Here is a 6,765-nt window from a genome sequence, read left to right on the forward strand (position 1 = left end):
CGCTCCTGGCTGCGAACCATCTCAATATGATGAGAAATGTCGACAACCTCATCAAAAGTAGCACCAGACATTCTCTCTCTGGTCATAAGCAATCGCAGCAAAAAAGTGAGGCCATCTATGAACCTCCTGATCATATCCCTGGCTATGGGAACCAACCAGATAGAATGATGGGCCAACTCAGAAAATCTCATCTCATATTGTGTCACGGACATATCACCCTGACAAAGCTGCTCGAACTGCCTGCATAGCTCCTCTCTGTGGTACTAAGGCACGGACTTCTCCAGTAATAGACCAGAGAACTGCTGCTAGGTAAGGGGTGCTGCGTCGACTAGCCTATGCCTCTCGTAAGCCTCCCACCAACTGTAGGCAGCCCTAGAGAACTGAAAAGTAGTGAATGAGACCCCACTGGTCTCAGAATACCTGCTGTACATAGTATCCTCTGATACCTGTCCAAGAAGCCCCCTGTATCCTCTCCCTCGGTACCACCGAAAGATGGAGGCTGGAGTCTCCCAAACCTCTCCAATCGACGTTGCTCATCATCGGGCATGACAGGAACCACATAGTCCTGAGCAGCTACAACCGGCTGGGCTGGTGGTGCCCCCGGTGTCTGGAGTCCCTGTATCACCTGCTCTGGTGTGCGGGCGGCAGGAGTCTGAGCACCTCCTGTAGCCTGAGATGTGGCTGATGCAGCCGGAACAGAGACCGCCTGAGCCAGACTGGTGCACATGGTCATAATTTGATATAAGGCATCCTGAAGGCCTGGAATCACAATGGGCGCAGGTGGTGCCTGAGCTGGTCCCACAGGCTCATCCACAACTGGAGCCTGCTCTTGAACTGGGGCAACTGGTAGATCTTCAGGTGCTGCCCTAGCTACGGTGCGAGCTGCACCTCTGCCCCTACCGCGGCCTCTACCACGACCTCGGCCTCTCCCGGCCCTGACTGGTGGTACTGGTGGCTGTCCATCCTGCCCCGTAGAACACGTCCTCACTATCTCTAAGAGAATAGAACAACAGAAATTCAGTTACCAGAATCAAAAGATTCGCACGATAAGAATTCAAGAATGTGAAGTTTCCTAAGGGTTCGACAGCCTCTCGAAGATAAGTACGGACGTCTCCGTACTGATCCGCAAGACCATACTAAACCTGCTCATGACTCGTGAGACCTATGTAACCTAGGCTCTAATACCAACTTGTCACGACCCAAAACTCTAACCTGCCGTGATGGCTCCTATCGATGGTACTAGGCAGGCCGACCTTTCAAAATACTTCAATATTTCATAAAAAGGATAATTCAAAGCTTTTTCATCCTAGAAATTTTTACAAAAACTTGCGTTGAATTCAAAATAAAATGCGAAAAGACAGCCCCAAACATCAGGGTGTCACCAAGTCATGAGCATCTAGATATCCAGTCTAATAAAAACAGTGTCTATGTATCAATACAAAAAAGAAAGAAAATATAGAAGGAGAGACAAGGTCTGCGGATGCCGGCAGCTACCTCGTAGTCTCCGGTACTCGATCGCGCATGAATTCAACGACCTCCATGATCAAACACAGCTGGATCTGCACATGAAGTGCATGGTGTAGCATGAGTAAAACCAACTCAGTAAGTAACATAAATAAATAAGGAACTGAGAAGCAGTGACGAGCTATACAATACGGTTCATTTCAGTAAATTTTCCAACAATGAAAGTAAACATGAGACAGCTAAATGAAGCAACAAAGAAGACAGATGCAACCTCTCAGGGTACAGTCACTCAAGCTCTCAATAGCTCAACACTTGGCTCTTAGACCTCAATGCACACACTCAATAGGTACATGCGCTCACTAGGGGTGTACAGACTACGGAGGGGCTCCTTCAGCCCAAACACTATATCGCTGCGCGCGTGCAACCCGATCCAATCATATAAGTAGCCATAAGGGTCGTTGCAGCATGCAACCCGATCTATAATCCATAAATAGCCATACGGCTCATTGCGACGTGCAACCTGATCCATATACATTCATCCCTCAGGCTCGTCGCGGCGTGCAACTCGATCCATATACCTCACATAGCTCACAGTTTGGCACTCAAGCCCTATCTCAGTCACTAACCTCTCCAGCCTCTCGGGCTCTCAGAAATCATACAAATCAGCCCAAAAGAGATGATAACAAGTATCGACAAGAAAATAAGAGGAAACAAAGATATGACACGCAAGTAAAACCGTGACTGAGTACAAGACAACAAATAGCAGCTAATTCAACAAGTACCCGACCGCTGCGGATCCCAACAATGATATCATATGGCCTAACCATAGTTTCTAACATGAATGGCAGTCAAATTTCTAGAAGACAGAGGGAACATGTAATTAACAATAAGCTATTCGACTTTACAATCTCACGGGATGGACCAAGTCACAATCCCCCACGATGCACGCCCACACGCCTGTCACCTAGATCCGGGGTTCCACAAACTCAGGACCAGATTGAAGTCTATTACTTACCTCAATCCGACCATACGCAGCTCCTGCATATAAATACAAGATGCACTACGAGATAATACTCTCATCCATAGGATCGGCTGAAATTCAGCATTTCTATCCTGCTACTACTAAGAGAATTTATAATTTCTCTACAATAGTAATTAAGAGGGTATTAGCATCAGACGAATTGGGGCCTAGTACTCTAAAGGAAAGGGAATATACCCATCCTGAACAAAAAGTCGCATTAAAATTTAATTACTAGGATTATGTAGAAAGTTTTAATAAACTTTTCTTATATGAAAATCTTAATAGGAAGCATTCCTAGTTCATTAAACTATGTTCTAATATGTTTGGGTAACATATTCCAAATTGGTTCTGTAGATGGTGAAAATTTTATGGTCCATCACTAGAAATACTTCCTCTGTTATTTAAGAGTTTATATACTCAATAGATAGATGTATCTCCTAAAATCAATTCTTTACAAAAGGATAATATCTTTTATGATGGTATAGAAGCCATGTACTTTTTTTTTATAGAATTTTCAATCCCTTGGATAATGAAATGGGATGTAGAGATTGTTTATACTACAGAAGGATTACCTAGTCTAAACAAAAAATTTTATAAAAAAATTCTGGAGTAAATTACTCCTATCTGATATAGAGGGAAAAGTTTATGGCGAAGAATTAATAGAAGAAATTAAAGCCAAGATTGATGGTTATGTCAATTCAAAGGAAACAGATATGGTAATGAAAGAATTGTGTCCATTTCAAAAGGTGACCAGAAATCTTCAAATGAAGAAAGGAGCCCTCTCCAAGAAAGAAATCCTAGCTTCATATTTTGAAGAAATAAAAAAGGATTTGGCAAAAAACTTCAAAATCGAAGTAAGTGAGAATATGTCAATAACCTCTCTGGGTAATACCTCGGAAGAAGAAATATGCCTGACAGGAGAAGCTCAACAAAGCCAGCAAGAACCAATAAATTTAGACAAAATTGAAGAATTCCTGAAAAAAATGTAGGAAGGAGCAGAAGAATCTTCTACAACAAAAAAAGACAACAAAGGAAAAGCAAAAGCATAAAAGTGTCTGAAGACCCCACCAGGAAATTATTGGGGTAATAAAGACAGAAGACATTAATAAAGCAAGTGGGACCGGATACTTTAATGAAGTAGTGCGACCAGAGGAATCAACTTTTTAAAAGTTGATTGTTTTAATTACTTTTTTATTTTTCTTTGTCGGCCAATCTTGTCGGCCATCAAACTTTTTAATTTTGTTTTTAGTTAGGAACTCCATTATATAAGGAGTTAGAATTCATTAAGAGAGTCAGGCTTTAGCCAAACACTCTGACTTTTCTATAAAATAGCATAGCTCTCTCTCTCTGTAATATTTTTATTTTGGAAATAAAAAATCAGAAAAGGCTACTTGGCCACAACTCGACAGTCTCAGGTACTTCTTCTATTCTTATAGTTTATATACTATAGATGTTCATTTAGCCTAAATGATAGTCTAAATACTTATGTGTTAAACTTAGTCATACTAGTCTACTTTGTTGGCATGTTTTGTTCTTAGGATTTTACTGTATCACCCCGATGGCGCTCTAGGTTAAGAACTATATTGTCCGGGCAGTCATTAATTTTGACAGTAAACTGATAACGTCCAAATTCACTACTAAAAAGTAAATGGACATGGTCGCATGCAATATAATTTATCCAACTATGAGTCGGGGTCGAATCTCACATAGAACAATATATAGGCATTTAGAAATGTAAGAGAATTATCACTTATTATGCAATGCCAAACACTTAGAATGGTTGTTAAGAAAATATTATAGCTAAATGCGAAAACGTAAACTAATCTAGAAAGCAAGTAAAATAATCAATGGCTACAAGCATGGGTGCATCGGGATTTACACTCAAGTAACGATCCAATATATTTCACAATTTTATAAATATGAGTGAGTTTATTATTTATTAGCCTCGGATAATAATTCTATATTAGCTTCTCTCGAAGACTAACAAGACTTCCTAATTTAATTATCCATAAAATAATTAAGAGATTAAGCACACCCGAATATGGCTACAAGTAGTTCATTCCTATCCCTAGGTAGAATCTATAAAGTGAGGGTTAACGCTTCAAGTTCTTATCAATTAATCTTTCCCAACCCCGAATTATTTTTTTCAAAATTAATCCGAAGTGAATGGGCGAGTCCTAGGGTTAGCTAATCCCTTTAAAACATTTAAGAACAAGAATAATTAAAGAAACAACAGCTCGCTTCATAATAAATAAAAATCGTTCAATACATTAGCACAATAAGGTATTTAATCCACACTTTAAATATGAATATTTCCATAAACAAGATTCAAGTATTGGAAATAAATACTACACACTTAGATATATAACACAAAGCAAGAAAATGAAGAAATGAGCATGAAGGAATAAGAAATTCTCAACCCAAAGCTTCAAATCTTCAAGACCCAAGTGTGTGTGCAAGAACTCTAGCTTCCAAAACTTGTTCTGTCTAGTATATGGACTGAAAATAAGCCGAAGATCTGCCTTGATAAGACTGTCCGATGATATCCCGAAAAATGAGCTAGGTCGTGTATTTGTGGTTTGGGATCAAAAATCGTGAAATTCCAGAACTGCCCAGAGTTCTGCCAAGATTTGTCAATAGCGATCGCGAAAAGGGGTTTGCGATCGCGAAGAGTAATTCTGTAAAGTATTGCGATCGCAGACTACATCATGCGTTCGCGTAGAGCATTTCAGAGCAGTTGACCAGCTTCTTCATCGCATTCGCAGAACTTGCCTTGCGTTCGCGATGTATTGTTTCCTGCAGAATCGCGTTCGCGATTATACCTTCACGTTCGCGAAGGCTGCCTTCCTCCTTCTTTGCGTTCGCGTACAGAACTTTGCATTCGCAAAGGTTTGTTGTCCTGATGCTCCGCGTTCACGTCTAACCCTTCGCGTTCGCGAAGGGTAATTCACTGGGCAGTATTTTGTTTGCATTTTAGCTTCTTTTTGACTTGTTTTCACATGGTTTCTTCACCACCACTCCTAAATCACTTGATACCTGAAATATGCCAATAAGTCTCAATAAATGCCTTAATTTCTCAACAAAGTTATACAAAAGCCTAAGTATCAAGAGGAGATAAGTGGGTAAAAGACCAACTTATCAAACCCCCAAACTTAAGCTATTGCTTGTCCTCAAGCAATTCAACAACTAAGAACATCCTTCTATAAAATTACCAATCAAGCTCAATGGCATACCAAACATCATTTCAAGTCAAAAGGGTTCACTTAAGCACAATCTAATGGCTTTGATTGGTACCAGCAATTAATCCAAAGCATATGAATCACCAACTACTCACAAATTTTATTTCAATTCAAGTGCTCATACACTATATTAATCAAAGTAGCAACCAAGTCATGACACTAAAGCTTCAAAATTTGCCTCTCTATCACAATTATCTTCCCTCGCTCATTCCTCCCAATTGAAAATGGAATTAAATTCATAACTCAAATCTCATGTGCCCTCACACTTTAAGAGAGAATCCCCAACTCATAAATTGCAATTCAACACGTACATGGGATATCAAATGGAAAGAATTAACTCTCTCTCATACGTACCATAGGCTTGCCCTTCATGTATTTCTCCACTAATGTAGACAAACTTGATTCAAAATCAATTAGGACTTAAAAGGGTCGTAGTTTAGGATTTTGGTTAAGGTAGGGCACAATTTGGTAAGAGTGACTCAAAACCTCCCTAAGCACTACAATTTTTTAACAATCAACGTACACTTCCTTCAGGAACTTTTCCACCCTTACTTCGTCTCTTTTTTTTATATATCACCTAGTCTTCCATTTATTCACAATACCCCCTTTTGTTTTTCAAATATTACTCTCTTTCTCTTTTAAGCAAATATTGTTTTTTATATCACCTTTCACCTTTTAAGCAACTTCCACATCACAACTTTTCCAACCTTCACCCCCAAACTTAGGCTTTTAGCCTATGTTCATACTTCAAAGTACTTAAAGAGGTAGGGTGCCAAAAGAAAATCAATAAAGAATGATAGTTTTTAACATGGTTGCCAAAGAAAAGGTTTAAAGTCTCAAAAGGGGTTGACTAGGTAAAATATGCAAGGGTAGGAAGTTTAGGCACAATAGCGGTCCAAGGAAGGCCCAACATCATTTTTCCAACCAACTTAGTCTAGGATTTTGCCTTGAAGCACATTCCGGGCAAGTTCTAGACTACAAATGATGCAAATGAATTTCAGAATAAATCTCACCACACATGGCACATGAAAACTCAAGTGG

The sequence above is a fragment of the Nicotiana tabacum genome, chromosome 21 (assembly GCF_000715075.1).
Source record: "Nicotiana tabacum cultivar K326 chromosome 21, ASM71507v2, whole genome shotgun sequence".
NCBI lineage: Eukaryota > Viridiplantae > Streptophyta > Magnoliopsida > Solanales > Solanaceae > Nicotiana > Nicotiana tabacum.